The sequence below is a fragment of the Chelonia mydas genome, chromosome 12, assembly GCF_015237465.2.
Source record: "Chelonia mydas isolate rCheMyd1 chromosome 12, rCheMyd1.pri.v2, whole genome shotgun sequence".
Lineage (NCBI taxonomy): Eukaryota > Metazoa > Chordata > Testudines > Cheloniidae > Chelonia > Chelonia mydas.
Window position 1 is genome coordinate 27815503 of NC_051252.2, and position 22747 is coordinate 27838249.

Consider the following 22747-nt stretch of genomic DNA (forward strand, 5'->3'; position numbering starts at 1 on the left):
AGTTTTTGGGAAGTGTAGGAAATTGCACAATTTCCTGGTGCAAGTGCTGGAGGAACTAACTAGGGGCAGAGCTCTTCTTGACCTGCTGCTCACAAACCAGGAAGAATTATTAGGGGAAGCAAAAGTGGATGGGAACGTGGGAGGCAGTGACCATGAGATGGTCGAGTTCAGGATCCTGACACAGGGAAGAAAGGAGTGCAGCAGCATACGGACAATGGACTTCAGAAAAACAGACTTTGACTCCCTAAGGAAACTGATGGGCAGGATCCCCTGAGACAATAACATGAGGGAGAAAGGAGTCCAGGAGAGCTGGCTGTATTTTAAAGAATCCTTATTGAGGTTACAGGGAGAAACCATCCCGATGTGTAGAAAGAATAGTAAATATGGCAGGCGACCAGCTTGGCTTCACAGTGAAATCCTTGCTGATCTTAAACACAAAAAAGAAGCTGACAAGAAGTGGAAGATTGGACAAATGACCAGGGAAGAGTATAAAAATATTGCTCGGGCATGCAGGAGTGAAATCAGGAAGGCCAAATCACACCTGGAGTTGCAGCTAGCAAGAGATGTTAAGAGTAACAAGAAGGGTTTCTTCAGGTATGCTGGCAACAAGAAGAAAGTCAAGGAAAGTGTGGGCCCCTTACTGAATGAGGGAGGCAACCTAGTGACAGAGGATGTGGAAAAAGCTAATGTACTCAATGCTTTTTTTGCCTCTGTCTTCACGAACAAGGTCAGCTCCCAGACTACTGCACCGGGCAGCACAGCCTGGGGAGGAGGTGACCAGCCCTCTGTGGAGAAAGAAGTGGTTCAGGACTATTTAGAAAAGCTGGACGAGCACAGGTCCATGGGGCCGGATGCGTTGCATCCGAGAGTGCTAAAGGAGTTGGCGGATGTGATTGCAGAGCCATTGGCCATTATCTTTGAAAACTCATGGCGATCCGGGGAAGTCCTGGACGACTGGAAAAAGGCTGATGTCGTGCCCATCTTTAAAAAAGGGAAGAAGGAGGATCCTGGGAACTACAGGCAAGTCAGCCTCACCTCAGTCCCTGGAAAAATCATGGAGCATGTCCTCAAGGAATCCATTCTGAAGCACTTAGAGGAGAGGAAAGTGATCAGGAACAGTCAGCATGGATTCACCAAGGGCAAGTCATTCCTGACTAATCTAATTGCCTTCTATGACGAGATAACTGGCTCTGTGGATAAGGGGAAAGCAGTGGACGTGTTGTTCCTTGACTTTAGCAAAGCTTTTGACACGGTCTCCCACAGTATTCTTGCCAGCAAGTTAAAGAAGTATGAGCTGGATGAATGGACTATAAGGTGGATAGAAAGTTGGCTAGATTGTCAGACTCAATGGGTAGTGATCAATGGCTCCATGTCTAGTTGGCAGCCGGTATCAAGAGGAGTGCCCCAAGGGTCAGTCCTCGGGCCAGTTTTGTTCAATATCTTCATAAATGACCTGGAGGATGCTGTGGATTGCACCCTCAGCAAGTTTGCAGATGACACTAAACCAGGAGGAGAGGTAGATACGCTGGAGGGTAGGGATAGGATACAGAGAGCCCTAGACAAATTAGAGGATTGGGCCAAAAGAAATCTGATGAGGGTCAACAAGGACAAGTGCAGAGTCCTGCACTTAGGATGGAAGAATCCAATGCACCGCTACAGACTAGGGACCGAATGGCTCGGCAGCAGTTCTGCAGAAAAGGACCTAGGGGTTACAGTGGACGAGAAGCTGGATATGAGTCAACAGTGTGCCCTTGTTGCCAAGAAGGCCAATGGCATTTTGGGATGTATAAGTAGGGGCATTGCCAGCAGATCAAGGGACGTGATCGTTCCCCTCTATTCGACATTGGTGAGGCCTCATTTGGAGTACTGTGTCCAGTTTTGGGCCCCACACTACAACAAGGATGTAGAAAAATTGGAAAGAGTCCAGCAGAGGGCAACAAAAATGATTAGGGGACTGGAACACATGACTTATGAGGAGAGGCTGAGGGAACTGGGATTGTTAAGTCTGCGGAAGAGAAGAATGAGGGGGGATTTGATAGCTACTTTCAACTACCTGAAAGGGGGTTCCAAAGAGGATGGATCTAGACTGTTCTCAGTGGTAGCAGATGACAGAACGAGGAGTAATGGTCTCAAGTTGCAGTGGGGGAGGTTAGGTTGGATATTAGGAAAAACTTTTTCACTAGGAGGGTAGTGAAACACTGGAATGGGTTACCTAGGGAGGTGGTGGAATCTCCTTCCTTAGAAGTTTTTAAGGTCAGTCTTGACAAAGCCCTCGCTGGGATGATTTAGTTGGGGATTGGTCCTGCTTTGAGCAGGGGGTTGGACTAGATGACCTCCTGAGGTCCCTTCCAACCCTGATATTCTATGATTCTATGACACATGGCCCAGATTAGAGCAGACCCTAAATTAATTTAATTTGTGCTTGGGTGGAGACAGGGGCAGGGTATCAGGGAGTCCTAGCAGACTCATTGAGCGCCCCACAGTAGAAGTGAGGCACCGCAAGGTACCTGGCTCATAGAATAGTTGCCGTCTATTAAAGTGGTGTAGCAAAGTGCACAACTGACTCACTGTGGAAGAGCAAATAACCTGCTGTTTAGATGTACGGATACTTGAGAGACCTGTATATAAACTGACACAAGATAGAGTTGGTTGCGTGGTCATTGTGCAGATGTGCAGTGAGTGTCAAAGGAGTGGTTGGTCTTTTTCCTCCCCTCTCCAGGCTGCGGAGTAGCTATGGAACCATTCATGGATTTATTTCATTCCAGGGGCTGGAGTTATAGGCTCTGTGACCCCTATGCAGCGCCTGTGTGCATGCATGCACACTGACAAGACCGTGGACTCCCTACCTCTTCCCTGGATTGCCAGCACCTATGAGCTCCGTATGCTTATCTTCTGAGTGGGTGCCTGGAATCCTGCCCTTCCCTTACACACTAGAACACCACCAGTTCTTCTGTCAAGTGAGCATCTCTGGCTGCATTCTGATTGAGTACCAAAAGGGTTATTCTAATGAAACACTATACTATGATACAGGAGGAGACAAATTTTGAGACTACAATACAGGCATCAGTAGGTGAAGTCTCTATGGTGTGTGATGTTATTTCATTTTAAATGCAACTTGCCTACTTTGTGATGATTTTTATCACTCCTCTTGAATACAGTATTCTCAGAGGATTAATCTTTCCTCCTACACTGCTGATGTTGGAATGTGCTGCTCTATTTGATGATCAACAATGATGCTCTCCAGAAGGTGTTTTAAGGTAGTAGTGCTCAAAGGAAACAGATCTAGTAACAGCAGTAAACCAGTATGTTTATATACCTCAGGAATACATATATTTGTGCAGGATAAAAGCACCACTACCCATTTTTTGTTCAACATGCTTACCCACACAAAATATCACAGTGATGGAATCTTTTTCTTTTACTTTTCTGCAGCTGTTTATGAAACAGGCAGCTTGAAAGTCATCTATTCAGAATGGATTTCTACAATACAATTGTTTTTGTTCCTTTGCACATAATCAAAGTAGATCCCTAATTATTCTGGTGGAATAAGTACTGACCATCAAATAACCATGGTTTTTTTCCATGCAGGCTAGTGAGTGGGTGGATGGAACCAGTACACTTACTGTAATATTGAGAGATAAAGTACTTAAATACATTTCCAACATTCAAATGCACAAATATGTGAACTGGAAAACCATATACATACACTATTTTATATATATATATATATATATATATATATATATATATATAAGTGTAACAATTTGGTTTTCCAGTTCACATATTTGTGCATCTGAATGTTGAGAATATACAAGCACTGGAGAACACTTTATAATACATGTTAATCCATACCCTTGGTAGAGGTAGCAAATGCAGGGAGAATTAGCAGGGCAGTTACCAGTATATTCCTTACAACAAGAATTTTGTCATTTCTTAGCAGGATTCCTCATGGAATAATGCATGAATCAAGAACAAAAAGTAAGAACAAAAAATAGGGATGCTGCATTCCTCTAGTTCTACAGCAGTGTAACTGCACTGAACTCAATTAGTTACACCAGCAAAAAAACTGCAACAGTGCTTTAGTGAATCTGACTCAAAGTATGTCCCCACCCCAACATACCTATTGCTGGCAACGACTTGCTTTTGATTAATTACAATTATCTCATCAATAGCGTGCAAGGCACTTTACAGATGAGAATGAAGTGAACACAGAGTCCCTGACCCAGAGAGCTTACAATTTAATTGTACTAAATACATGTTTGGAACCTGGAACTTTCATGTGGACTAGTTAAGGAGTATCTGTTGTGTGATTAGACTCAGGTTGTCTTCACTGCAAAAAAAAGTGAGATCCTAATGAAGATGAGGAATAGTTAGTTTTTAGCATGATGTAGCTAGTTAAGGTCAACTTTATACACACACACATCCTCCCCCGCTGAGGTTGACCTCACCTATCTACATTGAGTTAAAAACTATAGTGCCTTGAATCCATTATGATTTTATATCAACTTAGCTATCTCAATGTAAAAAACATCTTATTGCAATAAAATTTCTCTGCTCTGCGGAACAGAGGCTACCATGTGGTTGAAATCAAATATGAGTAATCAAACTTGAAGTCTTAAAAGAGGTTAAGTGACTATACGTAAAATTGTCTTGGCTAATGATGATAATAGTTTGAAAGTTTATTCTTTTGAAATAATATCGTGTCACTGAAATGGGCCACAAAACCGATTTATTTGCTCATAGCAGGCTAAGTATTGCTAAGCATAAAGAACAGAACAGTAATATAGAAAACAAAATTACATTAAAGATTGTATGGGGATTATTTTCATAATACAGCCGTACACACAAGTAGTTATAACTAAAGAGAGACTCTGTTCCCAAATCAAACTAGAGATAACAAAGCCTGTATAAATATTAGAGTTAAAGTATGATTTAAAAGCAGAAATGTAATTGTTGCTCTGAATTACTTAGTATGCATTTAAGAAAAAGTTTATGCAGCAGAGGAAAGACTGCCTCTGGCATATGATTCTGTTAATTTAGTTTAGCACAAAGGGTTTTTGCAGAGGGTAAAATACATACAGAGCCAGAGCGAGGATTTTGTTTGCTAAAAGGGCAAAAGATGCACCAGAGAATGGATATAGTCCAGAAAGGGAATTGGCCTGGAACTGATGTAACTTGAAAGAAAATGTTTCATTTGAAAAGATTGAAAGTGTTGTTAAGATTTCAAAAAGTAAGCATGCTGCTGAGACAGTATCTAAGTGTAAGTGAATTGTGAAATATTAAACATTTGAAATGTGCTATTCATATGGGAATCCATTGAAACTGTTGTTGGGTTTTTATTATACAGTATGTTAATGGATATTTGACTCTAAGATTGTTTATTAATGAAGGACAAATGAAACCTATGCTTAAATGTTATGCCATACTGCCTTGAGTCGTCATCTTATCAGATTTTATAAGATAAGTAGGGTCAGGCTTGGTCAGTCCATGGTCTGTGACCCACAAGACCAGGAGGAAGTGGTGTTGGTGACACAGCAGATGGCACTATACCAGGGCCCCAGGATAGTGTTCATGGATATTAAGCTATCTTTTGAATGAGGTATAAAACTGAGGTCCTGAACTTTGGTGTCGTTTCAAGATCCCATAATACTTTTAAAATGGATTGGAGGGCTAGTCTTGGTATCCTGGCCAATTCCTAATCTGAGTAATTACATTTCGTGTAGCTCAAGTTGCCCTGCGGTTTTTACTGACTATGGTATACGTCTTCTAACCTGAACTATTGTGTAGTTTTAAGCAACTGCTGTGTTTCATTCCTTGATGTCAGCTGGAGTTTTATTTCAATCAAGATTGAAGCCATAGTGTGTAAAATGCTTTGGATAGAAGGATGCAGATGCAATCATAATCACAGACATGGACTGACACCAGAGCAACTGCACAGAGCAGGTAGGATTCTCAAGGCTGTTGTGTAATGAGATAAGGAGTTGGTTACAAGAGAGTTGAAACCACAGACTACTGTGTGGTTGGGAAATCTGTGCTGAATAAATGCTGACTGTCTAACTGTGCAATATGTTTCTGCACTTCTCAGCCCATGGGATATTTTGTAGCCTTCCAGTGCTAAGCAGTAGGCTAGAAAGGCTCTCTTGCATATGTCCTCAATATTTTGAAAGCAAACTTCTGTCAAGTTAATATCAATAGAGATGAAGCAGAATGATCATGAAAATGCTCAGGCCGTGGTTCAGGAAAGGAAGTTTGGTGTGGTGATGCCCAAGTCTCTTGTTTTTGTGAGTGTTATGATGACTCAGTGACTGAACACAATTAACTTAGGTTTGAATAAAGACTGGGAGTGGATGTGTCATTACACAAAGTAAAACTATTTCCCCGTGTTTATTCCCCACACACACACACACTGTTCCTAACACGTTCTTGTCAACTGCTGGAAATGGCCCACCTTGATTATCACTGCAAAAAATTGCCCCCCCCCCCCCACCCCCGCTTGCTAGTAATAGCTCACCTTACCTGATCACTCTCGTTACAATGTGTAGGGTAACACCCATTGTTTCAATTTCTCTGTGTATATAAAATCTCCCCACTGTATTTTCTACTGCATGCATCTGACGAAGTGAGCTATAACTCACGAAAGCTTATGCTCAAATAAATTTGTTAGTCTAAGGTGCCACAAGTACTCCTTTTCTTTTTATGATGACTCAAGTGAATGATAGATAAGTGGCAGTTACCAAAGGAAGGAATCTTTTAGTCACACTATCAATCCTTTAAAAGAAGAAGAAAAAATACAAAACTTCACTGGTTTTCTTTTTAAATGGACTTCATCAGTAAAGCTAAAGGAAGTATCGAATAAGGAAATGTAAGTTAGCAGTGCAGTCCTAAGTTATGCTCTAAAACGCTGCCACACTGTGGTAGTTTAGAAGATATAACACAATCTGTTAACTCACCGAGTCTATTAAAACCATTGAGTAGAATAAACAGAGCCACTTGCGTTTTACACTGTAGTAGGAAAGGTTTGCTTGAGGCTGATAGTCCTGCTGATACTCCTATAGATTTTTGCTCCTCTTTCCAATTGCATTATCCCCTTTATTGGCTACAGCACTCAGTGGTTTTAGGTTCTTAATAATGAGCAGTTTCTCCTTCTGAATTCAGCAGGGGGAAGGATCACTAGGATGACTACACAAATTCACTCATTTGGCTTTCATCCTAATTCTCAAAATTTTCCAAAACTAGAAAGTGTCATCAAACTCTTTATTATTTTACTCAGGGTTCAGACTACATTTATTTAGACTTATAACCATGCCTATTAACCAATTCTCTAGGCCCTTAATTTAAAAAAAAACAAACAAAAAAACCTCAAAGCCCTATAATGGATTCCCATCAAGGAACCTCTGAAGCTCTAAAAACAAACTCCTCCCCAATAACCACTCCCCCAACTTCTGCTAATCCCTCCTCTGAGTGTTTGCAAAATTTGAACACCTTAAAAGCAAACCACCAAACAAGCTGGAAAGGCTTTTTAAAACAGTCTCCATCAAGAGGCCTTAGTCCAAAACCAGCCCAGCAAGAAAGTGAATTCCAAAACATGTTCTTCAGTTCTCCCTTTAATACAGGTGAGGGCTGTTATCTTGAGCACGTCCACTTATCTTAACTGCCTGTGTTGTAGCCCCAGAGGTTAGGGGGGGGAAATAGGGGGAGAGGGACTAGGCATTTAGAACTCAAGCCATTGAGGGTATGTCTACACTGTATCTGGGAGTGAGCCGGATTCACACTAGCAGGGCTCAAGTTAGCACACCAAAAATAGTGTGGATGTTGCAGTGCTGGCGAAGGCTCAGGCTAAACACTCTAGCTCAGAACACTGATCCCCTGAGTCCTACTTGAGCGGTTAGTCTGAGCCTCTACCAGTGCAGCAACATCCACACCGCTGTTCTTAGCATGCTAGCTTGAGCCTTGCTAGCCTGAGTGTTTACCTAGGCTGGGAAGCTTCCTTCCAGTTGCATGGAGATATACCCTTAGGTATTTATATCTTAAATCCAACTCCCTAATCTGCACTTGGAAGTCAGCGAAGGTTAGCGCAGGTCGTTGCACTTTGTTATGCGACTTTGCACTTTCAGATAAGGCCCTGTTAGTATTTTCCAATTACTAGTCAGTGATGTTTCACTTTGTATGCAGCTAAAGAAACAACAAGGACAAAGTAACTTGGTCAAGGTCACTTAGGCAGGCTTTTGAGGGGAGGAGGGGGAGCAGTGTTAACTTGGGTTAGCTAACCCAAGCAGTGAGGCTAGAGCAACTCTGCTTTTAATGGGGTTATCTGCTCAAGTTCAACCCAAGCTCCCCTATGGGATTTCACTCCAATGCTACCCAAGTTAAAAGAAGAGTTACTGTGTCTTCACTGCCATTTTAGCTAACCTGTGTTAAGAACACGCCTTCTTTCAGTGAAGACATATCCATGAGGTCTGTGGCAGATTCAGAAAGAGAACCCAGTAGCCCTAACACCACTTCCCTGCAATTAACTTAGCACTGGATAAGACTACTGAGCAATCCCTTCTCTCAATATCCATCTGTAATATCAATGTTTGCAGTCAGAAGGGTTAATTTGAATGGGGTTGCAAATTCTGCAGAAATTGAAGTCCTTTTTAGTAACAAATTAATAATGTTTTCTCTAAGACTGGCTCTAAGACCAGTGAAACTTTTTGAATACCCAGCCATATGGCTACACCAAGCACAAATTAAGTGAGTCGGACTGTAATTAAGAAAACAGTGGCCTTTTCCTGCTTTAATTATTTTTCTATGTATTATGACAGCATATTATTAATATTTTGCTACTAATAAAAAGAGGGTAAGAATAACAAACAATCTATGCAGTGTCTAGTGTTCACCATAGACAACATTAATAAGGTCAGCACACCTGAGGTAGGATTAGCCATCTCACAGCTTCCCCTCCCCTAGCCCCCTATAGCACATGCCACAAGTGAGGCTTCACTTTACCAGGTGGTTAGGCTGCTATTGTGAGGTCCATGTCTGTCTCTTCGCTCCGACCCACACCCCCATCCCATTGGTATATCTTTAATTCTGAGGAGTTTGTTAAATCTAAATACAGCATGTATAATTTCCTCATTAAATCAATGGGCAAGGTCATTCTATGTTAAAAGGAGGAAATAACTAGTTCACACATGTTATCTTCACAGAAATATGAGCTGCACATTTCTGCACTGACCTTTCAATATCATTCAGAATTATATTCTGTATCCACTCTGCTACCATATCTCTTTCTGAGGTTACTCTATTACAAGACAGACTTTTAGGGGCAAAATATAAACTATGGCTATTGTTTTAAAGCTATTTTGTTGTGTTTTATTTGAGACTATGATTTTCTATTTATAATAAAGTGTTTAATATAGGCATTAATGTGTGTAACATTTTATTTTCTTAAAAATGTATTGACCATATGTATATAAAATAGCTGTTCATTGGAATAAAACCTGCTATTAACTTTAATGCATATGCAGTTCACTCCATAAATACAGGCCTCAATATGCTTTGCAGTACAAAATGGAAGTGCTCACATCTTTAATGTACTATAGAAAATATAAGACATTAATATAGATTTATAATTAGAAAATGAATTGGTCTGTCTGATAGTAGCAGGAAGAGATTTCTGCAGGATAGAATTCAAAGCACATTGATACAAAGATGCTGTAAGAGTACAGGATACTGATGGATAAGTACTCTAACATTCAGATACTTGTAAGAATAGTCAAATGGACTTGTTAGAGCAGCTGGACTCTGGATAAGGAACTTAACCTGTTTATGCCTTAGTGTTCCCATCTGTAAAATATGGATACGAGTGTGCAACCATTTCATTAAAGTGCTTTGAATGCCTCCAATGAAAGGTGTGATTCACAGAACTTTTCCATAGGGTCACTTAGCAGTCTAGTGAGAGTGCGGTGAAAGGGTCTGAGTTTGAGGGTGGGTTCATCCCCTAACTCTTGGTATAAAGAAGAGGTTCTGTAATTGTATCATATTTACCATTGTCATTGCCCTGTTGTGTCAGGGTGTGATGCTGCAGGGGGTCCTTCTCTCCGTTACCTCCTGCTAGCCACCTACTTCTCACTGTGTCTTCCAGGATTTAGCCCTCTGGCCAAGTCACATAAAGTTCAGTGCCCTTCTGGGGTAACGAGAAGATCAATTGAAAATTCAATAGAAATATCCAAATAATAAGAGCCTTTCGTTCCCATCTTGGGCTATCATCATCCTTTGGGGTCAGTCTTCAGCCTCACCTCAGGTTCAGTATTTCTTGCATCGGGCTTACATGCCCTTTCTTCTGAGGCATGGTAAAGCCCACCCTTTACCATGGATTCTGGCCCAGAGACCCTACATTATGCAGCTAGGTCTTCTTCTTAGACATACTGCTGTTTCCCTGGGCCACTTCCTACCTCTAAGTCCCCTTGTGCTGCTTCCTCACACCCTGCGCTTTAACACAGCCTCCCTTTGGTTCTCAGGCCTCTGGCTTTGGCCTTCTCTGCTGAACTAAGAAGTCTTCCATCCTTCTCAGGCTCCACTGACGTGTTTTTACTGACCTTACCTCAGGGCCTCTTCCATAGGAGCCTGACCTGCTCCTGCAAAGTTCTTCCCTTGTTACTTCTTATCTTTGCAGGTTTCCCCTCGTTAGAGACTCTGACAGCTTCCCCTAGGGATCTCCCCACTCCTTGTTGGCCCTAGTTTAGGGCTTTCCCCTACCCCCATGCTTCTCCCTGTGGGTGCTGCTCCCTGTAACAGAATCCTGCCTTGTCTGCAGTCTCTCCCTCTAGACTGAATTCCCAGCTCTATTTAAGGAGCCCTTCCTCATTTCCTGGAGCTGGGGTGCCTAGTTAGCATTAAATTGCCTTATCACCATCAGATGGGGGCTAGCTGGTAGGTCACAGGCAAAGTTGAGCCTGCCTTTCCTTAAAGGACCAGCCAACCTATGACAGGCTCTTAAAGTTCACAGAAGACAAAAACTTCTGCTTAAAAAGGGATATTGGGTAAAATGTGTTGTTGTTTTTCCTGCAAAGGTCAAATCAATTTGAAAGAGATTTGCTTCTTCAAATAAGGCAAGGTACTTATAATGTTTTAAAAAAGGAAATGAAATCTTCATTGTAGCAGGCTTATTCATGTAAAACAGATTAAAATATGCATTCATAATATGTAAATATAGAATCAATTAACATGGAGTGATTTTACAGTACAAATGATTGTAACCTGCTAGTGTCCTCTGGGACGACTTTGAAAATGAAATGTTTCTTCTCCACAGTCATAGCCCAGTTAACAAAAATCAATAAATAGCAAATACAGAGTTGTCTCTGGCCAAATGAGCAATGTCTGATTAGGAGGACAGTTTAATAATTTTAATAGATGAGCTGAATTTACAAGGGAAAGATGAGTTCAAGGGTCCAAAGAGCTTTGTAGGTGTTACAGGAACAATCCATGCAGATAATTATCTAAACGACAAACAGTGAAACTCAGAGGCAATTAAAGACTGGAACTATTGGGACTGATTCTCTATTGCCTTGCACCATATGTAGTCGTTTACACTTGTATAAAGTAGGTGTAAAATTCTCTCTCTTATTTGGTGGCATTTTCCTCCCATTTCGAATTTGCCCAGTTTCTGTGATCACTCTTCCCCAGAGGTTTCACCAGAGAAGCACAGCTGGAATCTGCCTGGAGACCCACTGATGGAGGATATGATGAGGAAGTGCTGAGTCAGCAAAAGGAATAGACATATTGCACCTCAGAATACCCTCCAGTCAGTGACAGTTACTTTTGGAGCTTCTGTGGTTGGCTGTAGGCCTCCTAAAGAAGGCAAAGTTCTGAGTGCCTTTGTACCATTGCAACACTACTCTGGTTGGATTTCCTACTATCAGGGACATTGCAACATACCCTCAGTTGGTCAGGTCAGCTATGAGTCCCACTTGAGCAAAGTATTTAAGCACATGCTTCACTTTAAGCTTGTGAATAGTCCCATTGACAATAATGTTTCTGAACAATTATTCTTTATTTCCACTTCATAGCTAAATTATTCTACACAATGTCCTACTGTACATTGGAATGAAGGAGGCAATGAAATAGGCATTTAAGTGCTAAGATCAACACCTACACAGAGGGTTTGGACATCCTATGGAGGTGTCCATTTTTGAAATTTGGACCTTGAGCATATAAATAACACAGCCAGTTGATCATCTACTACACAAAGCTCATGCTCATGCACATCTTTCTGCTCATAGATGAAATGAAACTTAGAGCTGATGATGATCTCTGAAATATTCATCACTAGATCTTTAATTGCTTTAATCCAAGTTGCAAATATCTAATGTGTTTCTGGCAGACTAAAGAGCCTGGCTCAACTACGTATGAAACTCTCCAAATTAAGTAGATTGTCTGAGGGTTTTGCGCATTTGCTGTCTTCAGCATTTGAAAGCCGTTTCTCCTGAAAGTTGGACAACTTAAAATTCAAGCACTATGCAACTGAGAAGCTCCAAAAAGAGGTAATGAACCATAAATTATTGCCGTTAGATATTTAATACTCAATCAGTATGTGCTCTCTCATGCATATCCCACTGGCATTGCATTCATTCTGACAGTGTGGTACTGGTTCAATTACTTTGCTCATTTACAATAAAAGATTAATGAAAAGAGGTATATTTTAGTTCACAGAGATTAATTGCATCCCTTACTTTCCCTACACAAGAAATATTCAGCCCATAATCCTGATAGCTTTTTCGTCAACAAGTACATGGAAAATTAATAGACTTTCTTCTGCAGGAATCCTCAGCGGGTTTGCAGATACAAACACCCAGGGAAAAGATGACTAAAACTTGGCTTTCTGGTAGAAAGGAATTAATTTACCTTCCTCCCCTCCCTCTTCATTCACTCTGATGATACTTTGAATTAGCCAGCATAAAAATGCATGTACGTATTTGAAACCTACACACTTATTGTCTAGTATGTGCAAAACTAATCCACGTAGTGTATTCCCTTCTGAGGTGCAATTGAAGGCAGACAGTCATAGTGAGGATTGATAGACAGCTCAAGCATTTCAAAAGATATTATTGCCTTTTAAAAAGTAACTGCTTTTCTGCTTGCAAAGTATATGCCAAGATTACTATTAATCTTCTACATTTCTTAATCCTGCTATGAATTTTGTTATTTATTTAAATCAGGAAGACTCAAGTTCCAGTGTGGTTAAAGAATGAACAACTTCTGATTTTTGCTTTTATTTGAGTAATTATTTTTCCCTCTGCTGTGTGATGAAGATGTAAAACTAGCCAACAAGAAAGCTATTAATACACTTATTGTTGACACAGTGGGCACAGAAGAAACACTTTATACTGCCTTATTTATAAAGAGTTATATCTATTTTAAGAGAGTAAACTGACCTGAGGATAAAGGCAATAAAAGGCGCCCTAGCAAATCACATTAAGCAACAAGAACAGGATTATAAAAGAGTCAAGTATCACAGAGGCTCTCAAACTGCAGAAATTGGATCCAGATCTTGACCACTCCATATTTACAGCTGAGTGTTCTGTTCAGCCCTCTAAAAGCATAGGGAACACTTCCTAGACCATTAGGAGTGAAATATATCTCTGATACTAACAAATCTCAAAAGACCTGGACTTTGGGTTCAGCTTGGATAAGCATCCAGAAGTTCAGATGCTTTGCTGAGAACTCACTACAACTTTCTGGACCTCCTGAGTCTGCAAAATCGGGGCAGAAATCTCATAAGAACACCCCTTCTTGCAATATTTCAGCATGTCTGGTCCCTACTGAAAACCCTTAGTGAAAAAAGAAATTTCATCTGAATTTTTTTGACCTTATAAAAGTTCAGTTTGGGCATAAAAGTTGATGAAGGCTTTGGTTGTGTATCTGGGAGACGTGCTTTTTATATCTGGACCTATTTGCCTTTCCATGGTCATATGGTTACGTCTCCCAGAACTGCCTTTGAAAATACATCCCTACTATACGTTTCCAAATCAACTATAAAAACATAAGAGCTATCGTAGAAAGTCCACATACAGCTGAACCTGAAGATGTTATCTAACTTAGAAAAATCCCCCAATTTTTTTTTTTTTGACCTGTACTATTTTTGCATCTCATTAAGGTCCTGATTCTTCATCATTTCTGTCAATGTGAGCTTTGCCGGTGAGTTTTAATGAGTGTAGATTCAGATGGTAAGTGATTCAAAGCTAGATTGTACATTTAGGATCTGCTCAGAATGAGGGTTATTATGGACAGGCATTGTGCCTCAGGGAGGTAGAATGATTCTTGGTGTTCCCAGTTCTGCAGTAGATGCATCTCCGCTATTATGTCTCTTACAGAGTATAGCATACTCTGCTAGCCAGTGCAAACATAGGGCAGTGCCATGCCCTGCCTTGCCCCCACCCCTTTGAGGTGTTGTGTATGTGGTGGGCAGCATTCTCAGTTCTCACAGGAACAGTGGACTGGGAATTATGTATGACCTTTACATAGGCTAGAAAGGGTCTTGACACCCTTCCTGCCAATTGTGCACATACAGGATCAGGCATAGTAACAAGTGGGAGGTTTTTTAGTATTAAATTTGAAAATAGCAGTATAGGTATATGAACCATATATTTGTCCTATCTCTATCTGAATGTTGCTGCAGATTAAAAGTCAAGAGCCTACTCCTGCTCTTTAGAATTAAACAAGTTTAATTCTGGAGTATTTCTAGTGACTACAGTGGAGTTAGTCTAAAAATACTCCAGAATTACATTGGTATAATTCTGGCACAAGACAGCAGAATTTGGCCCAATATGCTTAAACACATTACTTAATGTGCAATGCTTTTCAAACTATCTATCTATGCAAATATACATAGTCTTTTTTTTCTCACTCAGTTGAGTTTGGGACCTTTTGAAAGTGATTTCTCTGAGAGAAATTGGTTTTCCTGGCAGTCCCTTGGGAAAATTTTTCTAGATGTTACTCACTGAACATTTCTGAAGGAGCAACTATGTTTATTTCCTGGTATTTACATTATGTTTAATTTACAATTTTGTAAAGAAATAAAATTTCTACATGTAATTTTCTCCATGCAGTACGACCAACCAAGAATTTAAAATCTATATACTCTAAGGCAGTGGTTCTCAAGCATAGGTTCGGGGCCCCCAAGGGGGCATCGAGCAAGTTTCAGGGGGGGCGCCAAACAGAACTAGCATTAGACTTGCTGGGGCCCAGGGCAGAAAGCCAAAGCCTCACTGCATGGGGCTGAAACCTGGGTCCCTGAGCCCTGCCACTCAGGGCTGAAGCCAAAGCCTGAGCAACTTAGCTACAAGGGAGCCCCTGTGGCGTGGGGCCCTAAGCAATTGCCCTGTTTGCTACCCCGTAATGACAGCCCTGGGTTTTATATTCAGAAAACTAGTTGTTGTGGCACAGGTGGGGCATGGAGTTTTTATAGCATGTTTGGGGGACCTCAGAAAGAAAAAAGGTTGAGAACCCCTATTCTAAGGTACTATGCTACCTGCCTGTGATACGTTTCTTATATGCAGAATGTTTCTTTGAACACAGGGTGAATCTATGTTGAATTTCTAATCTTTCTTCTGATGGTTTTTTATCTTAGTAATATACTTAAGAGCTGACTAAAATTACATTCAAAAGAACTTGATCTAACTTTCTTCTTGTGTCAAATTATATCACTTGAAAAGAAAAGAGTTGGGTTTGGGACATATTATATCTTCAGTTAATAAGACTCCTAATTATGGAAAAGTCCTACAGAATTGAATAAAAAATAAATTTTCTGTAGGGACCATAGTACATAATTTTAACATAAAATTGTATACCTGCTATAGAATTCTATAGGATATTTTAAGAAAAAAAACTTATAGAAAGAATATCATTCTTTATTAAATTCTATAGGTATCACAGATCTGGCTGAGTCCCCATAATGGACAGTCACTACTAATTGGACCAACCTTTAGATCCTATGTGCATCCAAACCTGTCAGGCCCAGTTAGAGTCCAGACACTCTTTAGCTCTTGGCATCTAGAGCATGCTCCCAGGTACAGACTCTCCTGTTTGAAATCCTTCCTTGGGACATGGAACTCCACAATCCAAATGCTCTAAGCCCCAAAACCAATGCTGAGATGTTCTGAGCCTCCACAAGTGCTTATGCACACTCCTCTAGAATTCATCTGTGTGGGTGCTCTGACTTATAATTTAACTCTCTGGGGACACAGGGCAGGTAAAGTAATGAACTCAGTCATTGCTAAGGAGCTTCTTAAATGCACACACTTTACTTGAAGAGAGCACAGGAGAGTTTCAGATCTATGCAAAACAATAATTGCCTGACTTAATCTCTCCTCGGAGTCCTCTCCACTCCAGAGAGTTCTTGGCCTTGGTAGGTATTCTTGGGGGGAAGAGAACCTCTCCCTTCCCTCCCCTCCATCCCTACTCCTCCAGTTGAGTCTGGTGTTTTTGGCAATGGACTGCCTCCCAGCTTTTAAAAGCAGGCTCTGGGACCTTTCCTATTCCTGTTCTTCTGCTGGAGATTTTCTATGCTCCAAACTCCCTGTGGCTTGTTGGACAGAGAGCTGTTAAAAGTCAGTAGCTCTGCTGGTAGCAACCCCATTGTCCCACAAAGGAAGAACTATCTGGTGTTGATGGCTCCTGTGATGGCCCTATTTCAGTTTTCCAGGAATAGTCTGGAAATATACAAGGTGTATATTCTAATCCACACTGAAGGTTAGTCATATATGCTGTTTCACAAAACAAAAAGGAATTGACACATTTCGCAAATGGTCACAATATGTATGTCAAGTAAATTTGTTGATTTTTATTCGTATTTTCCACAGGACTTTTCAAGAAGTATAATCCAAATATTTATTTTAAAGATCCATCTGTTGAAATACAGTGGATGAATAAGTGTTTAGTGTATAACTTACTTCTGCAGTGCATTCAGTGAGAAGCCTTGGTGGTGGTTCATTAGCGTTGTCAAGTAACAAGTTCAGTTTTCAAAGTAAGATGTGTTGCAAAGGATTATTTATTTTAAATAACTGTCAGTTGTGTCCTTAATTATACCTGTGTTCAGAGCTGGTCACATCCCATATTGGGAACCCATTATGTCATGTCATGTGACGTTCATCACACAAAAGGAAATACAAAAAAACCAAAGTGAACTTGTAGGGCATTCTTGATTAAGTCTCTTATAGCTGTAATTACATTTATCAAGGTCTCTTGATTGCTTCCCCTGCACACTGATCCATCTCTGGGGGGAATAATTCTACAGTTACAGATTTTGGACCATCTTCAAATAGCTGCTTTAAAAACAATCCCCAAAACAGTCAACTATAAAATGATTTGTCTTGGACCACTAAATTACACTGTCCAGGGCCTTGGCTGGATACATTTTTTTGAAGCACTCACTGAATGAGTTGGGGCACCTGCGTCCCCAGCAATTTCTCTCTCCCCACTGCAATCAGAGTCAATATAATAGGCCCAAGAAGGATAGTAAAGAGGAGCATTAATCCCTCGTATTCCCCTGCTTGCCTGAGTAAGAGCTGTGATGATTTAACCCATAGGGTTAAATGGGATGATTTAACCCACAGGGTCAATGGGATTCTTTCCTTTCACTTCAGTAGGCCGTCATGCATGACTACTCCTTAACGAAGTATACATAACATCATCTTGTTAATTAAAAATCAGCCTATATCGATACTGATCCCTTAGCTCAGCAAAGAAGAAACAAAAGCAAAAAAAAAAAAAAAACAGAGGAGGAGCCAAATGATGATGAACCTTGAAAATATAGTAAGTTGAAAGTGGATCTTCTTAAATCAAATAAGCAAAAAGGAATATGGATTAAGAAAGACACTTTGATCTATTGAGTGTTCTTCGTGATCTACAGTGTTGACCTGGAATTACATAGTCTTTGATACAAAGAGGTTTCATACTTGTTTAATCCTTCTCATTTTCTGGTGGGAGAAAATCACGCTGCTTTGGCAATGCAATCAAATGTGGATCCTTCTTATCTTGAAGGAGTTAACTGAGATCATTCATCTTAGTCACTCTACTTATCAACTAAGCCTTATTGAAGATCAGTGTTTGAAACACCCTTATTTATTCATGTAATAATTTGAGAGTGCACAACTTTATGAAAGGCTGCTTGCCACGAGTAAAGAGCAGAAATAACTATCACAGTGAATTATTAAGAGCCATCCTTAGATATGACTATTGAAGTGTTCTCTGAAGGATCTCCCTTTAACAACCTTCTATTTTCTTTTTAGGCAAGATGGGGAAGGGAGGAAGAAGCTCCTGAAGATGTCTATGCTGAAAATATCCTAATGCCCCTCTGATTCAGAGATGCTTTTTTGTTGTTCCCTCTTACACTGGTAACTCTCAGCTCCATGGCAACATCAGAGCTATTTGAGCCAAGATGGGGTGGGGGTATGAGTTTAAAAGTTGTCAATTCTGAAGTTATTTATGCATTTAGTGCTTAGTAGAAAAACTGGAGTAATAGCTGACAATCATCTAATTACTGAAGTGGCCAAAAGCCACTGGACCTGATTCTCCATTGCCTGGAACATCTGGAGGCATTTATACTTTGACAAAGTGAATGTTAACTACTGCCAGTTACACTGGAGTTATCTGATTTAGTAGCATTTTACACCCACTTAGTACTTAACTTCATACAGGTATGAATGACTATACAAGGTCAAGGTAGTGGAAAATGACTCCCATTAAGATTTCTGCATATCTGGGTAATAAAGCTGCCATTACCTGATGTACATTTTCTGATATGTCCTTGATTTTTCTCTACAACGTTTAAAAAGCGAAAAAGAACCAAAGCCAAACAAACATACCTACTAGTAATTAGAGCAACTTTTACATTAGACAATACTTAGATCCTAAGTCCAAGTGTAATAAATGCATTGTCACATTTTAGTATTATTTAGTCTCAGAAAGTTTGTGTTATCAATTACCCAATGAGAAAACCATTTCCCACTTTCCCAAAATATCTATCTTTCGTGTAGAAGTTGACATAAAATGAAATCCTGATGTTTGTTACAGACTTGAGATCTAGATGTTTGAGATCAGTTTTACATAAACATCTGAACATACGGAGTTTCATCCAAAATACCTCACAATGCCTGTGGCTTGATGGATAGGGCACTAGACTGTGTCTTAAGAGTTTGGCTCTATCCCCTGCTCTTTCACTAACCTGCTATGTGTGACCTTTTGCAGATCCATGTTTGTTTCCACTACTACTATTTATTACATTAATAAATAAGGTTGTTTCAAACACTGATCTTCAATAAGGCTTAGTTCATAAGTAGAGTGACTAAGATGTAAACTCTTTGGAGAAGGGACTATGTGTTCATACTAGATGATGTCTAGCACAATGGGAATGTTTAGGTGCTATTGTGATAATAATAAAAACAATGTCTTTTCCTGGATATTGACTAAGATCTTCAGAGTTATGCAGGATGTTTAGCCACACATCTTCCATCAATTTTAATGCAATAAATATATCAATCAATCAATAATGGCAGATGTGTGCAATAAATCACCTGTGTTACTTTTCTTTAAAAATCTCGAACATTACCTTTAAATGGTGACCTTTGGAGTACTTGGTGACGTTTGGAGTACTTGCATCTTGCCACTAGTCATTGAAGGTTTCTGAAAAATGAAATGCCATTTCTGGCATTAGTGCTCAAAAAGCAGGACTTGGAGATACGGTAAAACCAATTATTGTTCAAAAAAAATCAATATAACTCTCATTGTTTCCACAGGCCTAGAATTGCCTCATTTGGACATACATGTATATTTCCACACCCAACCGAGAACCTTCTGTCTGTCTCAATAATTTGTTCTCTGCTTATCAGAAGGGGTTAAAATTGAAAAGATGAATTTCCTTTACCTGAATTGACAAATGCTCTCCTGTATCAAAGATGCTACTGGCAAAATAATCTCTACTGAAATGAGGGTATTCCAGCTTGTTTTGTACATTTGCCTTTTAGTGGCAGAGTTGTAGAAAACATCATTTGAAAAAGTTTACTCAAAGGTGAGAAATAAAACATCTGTTCAGAAACATTAGCAGTGTTTTGGAGATGAGCTACATCACTAAAATGAACATCACCAAACAAGTTTATATGGGTAATTATCTTTAAAACCACAATAAGAGGAGAGGAAAAAGAAAATTAAGGGCCAATCATTTACACTTAGAGCTGCAAGTTATTATATACCCAGGAATCTATCAGACTGTGTGAACAACAGTTTAAGAACTTTCATCTGAACTCCCTTGGGAATAGTAACACTTGAATTTATAGGCAGCCAGACTGGTTCTGTATCCTGCTCTGATCAAGTGAATCTTCTTTTCTTATTTCAGAGTAGCAGCCATGTTAGTCTGTGTTCGCAAAAATACCTCTCCAACGCATCATCAAGGATCTACAACCTATCCTGAAGGACGACCCATCACACTCTCAGATCTTGGGAGACAGGCCAGCCCTTGCTTACAGACAGTCCCCCAAACTGAAGCAAATACTCACCAGCAACCACACATCACACAACAGAACCACTAACCGAGGGACCTATCCTTGCAACAAAGCCTGTTGCCAACTGTGCCCACATATCTATTCAGGGGACACCATCACAGGGCCTAATCACATCAGCCACACTATCAGAGGCTCGTTCACCTGCACATCTACCAATGTGATATATGCCATCATGTGCCAGCAATGCCCCTCTGCCATGTACATTGGTCAAACTGGACAGTCTCTACCTAAAAGAATAAATGGACACAAATCAGACGTCAAGAATTATAACATTCAAAAACCAGTCGGAGAACACTTCAATTTCTTTGGTCACTCGATTACAGACCTAAAAGTTGCAATTCTTCAACAAAAAAACTTCAAAAACAGACTCCAGCGAGAGACTGCTGAAATGGAATTAATTTGCAAACTGGATACAATTAACTTAGGCTTGAATAAAGACTGCGAGTGGATGGGTCATTACACAAAGTAAAACTATTTCCCCATGTTTATTTCCCCCCTCCCCCCACTGTTCCTCAGACATTCTTGTCAACTGCTGGAAATGGCCCACCTTGATTATCACTACAAAGGGTCCCCCTCCCCCCCCCCGCCTCCACTCTCCTGCTTAATAGCTCATCTTAAGTGATCACTCTCCTTACAGTGTGCATGGTAACACCCATTGTTTCATGTTCTCTGTGTATATAAATCTCCCCACTGTATTTTCCACTGAATGCATCCGATGAAGTGAGCTGTAGCTCACGAAAGCTTATGCTCAAATAAATTTGTTAGTCTCTAAGGTGCCACGGTACTCCTTTTTTTTTTTCTTATGTAATTTTTAATACATATTTGACATTGTGGGATTGTGTTTGGACAATGTTGTTTGGTGGGAAAATACAGTAAAATGTGACATTTTTCAAAGCCAGTTTTAGAAACACATTTTGGATTAGAAAAGGAAAGAAACAAAAGTTGGTCATCTATTTCCTGAGTGGTTTCATTATGAATTCAGTAGAAAGCTATGCATTTTAAAGGACACCAACATAAATTGGTGACTTGTTAGCTTTAGACACTGATTATTAATGAGCAAGGATAAACCTTCAGCATACTATATTACAGATACTTGCTGGAAGATTTATGACTAGTCTTACAATTGTCTTGGGTGTAAGGGCCAAATGACTTATTCAAATTTTTCCTTTTATATTAAAAATGTGTGCAACAAAATGAGTTGCAGGTAAACATTGAATAAATGCTATTTTTTTTCTGTATTTACAGTCTCTTACACAAAGTGACTCAAAATACGAAAGAAATTAACCTGATCTTGGGTCTGATTTCTCATTCCATTAGACTATTTTATACATATGCAACTCTATTAACTCCACTGCACCCCAGCATGTAGACTCTCAGCCACTACAGATGGGGGCTGAGAGAAAAGCTAGATCAGAAAAGGAAAAACAGGTTGCCTTGAACCAGATTAGTCTTGGAGGATTAAACTAAAATTTCATTACAGCCAGTTTGATCTAGGTTGTTGTGTTCATCAGCCACCTGTATTTATATAACAGTCTTCATGAAAACATTCCAAAGCACTCTGCACAACAAAAAACTCACCCTAATGCTAACAGGCTGGTGTAAAGCTCTTCTCGGCTGGTGTAAGTCAGCATAGCTCCAAAAGTCAGTGGCAATATGCCTGTTTACAACAGCTAACAAGCTGGTGCACAGTCCTTAAGTGCTTGTCTATTATTTTTAAGCCAGGCACTTGTGAACGTTACTTTGTGCCATTAGCTTATCGGCACCAATAATGACAGGATATCTTCCTTTGCAGAAAACCTTTTCTCTTGATACAAAAATCATCAAAAGGATTGAATTTGTCCTCCGAGCAAGTGCCTCCTATACCCTCAGGTCTGTGCCAATCACCTATGCCATCTACCTTGGGACTCCTCTGGGCTGTGCCACTACAGACCCTCTGCCATCACCTTCCCATTAATCAAACTGGTGACAAAGGTAGTACACAACCCACCCTGAATGGTGCCTTCTGATCCTGCTCCTTAACCATCCAGATCCTACAATTAGTGTCGTTATGGGAAAGCTGGATATGGTGGGGGAACGGAGAGACAACTGTGCAGCTAATTAGTCTCTGACTGCATTTCTGTCAGGGAACCCAGCATTTCTGAAGCAGACTGTCCCACTAAAGGTGATGAATATGTGTGGGTCAGTGTCTCTCTATGTTCCCAGGTTGTGAG

General features: G+C 40.2%; 1 long non-coding RNA gene across 2 annotated transcripts in view; it reads left to right on the top strand.

The window, feature by feature from the left end:
• The window catches only part of LOC122462601, an 84861-nt gene that overhangs the window by 15284 nt on the left and 46830 nt on the right, over nt 1–22747 (top strand). Inside the window, exons 2-3 of one of the 2 annotated variants that reach the window (XR_006285279.1) lie at nt 5825–5943; nt 18270–19526. This is a non-coding gene — a long non-coding RNA (uncharacterized LOC122462601). Of the gene's footprint in view, nt 1–5824; nt 5944–18269; nt 19527–22747 lie in introns of those variants that run through there. The other variant, XR_006285280.1, reaches the window with a different exon arrangement.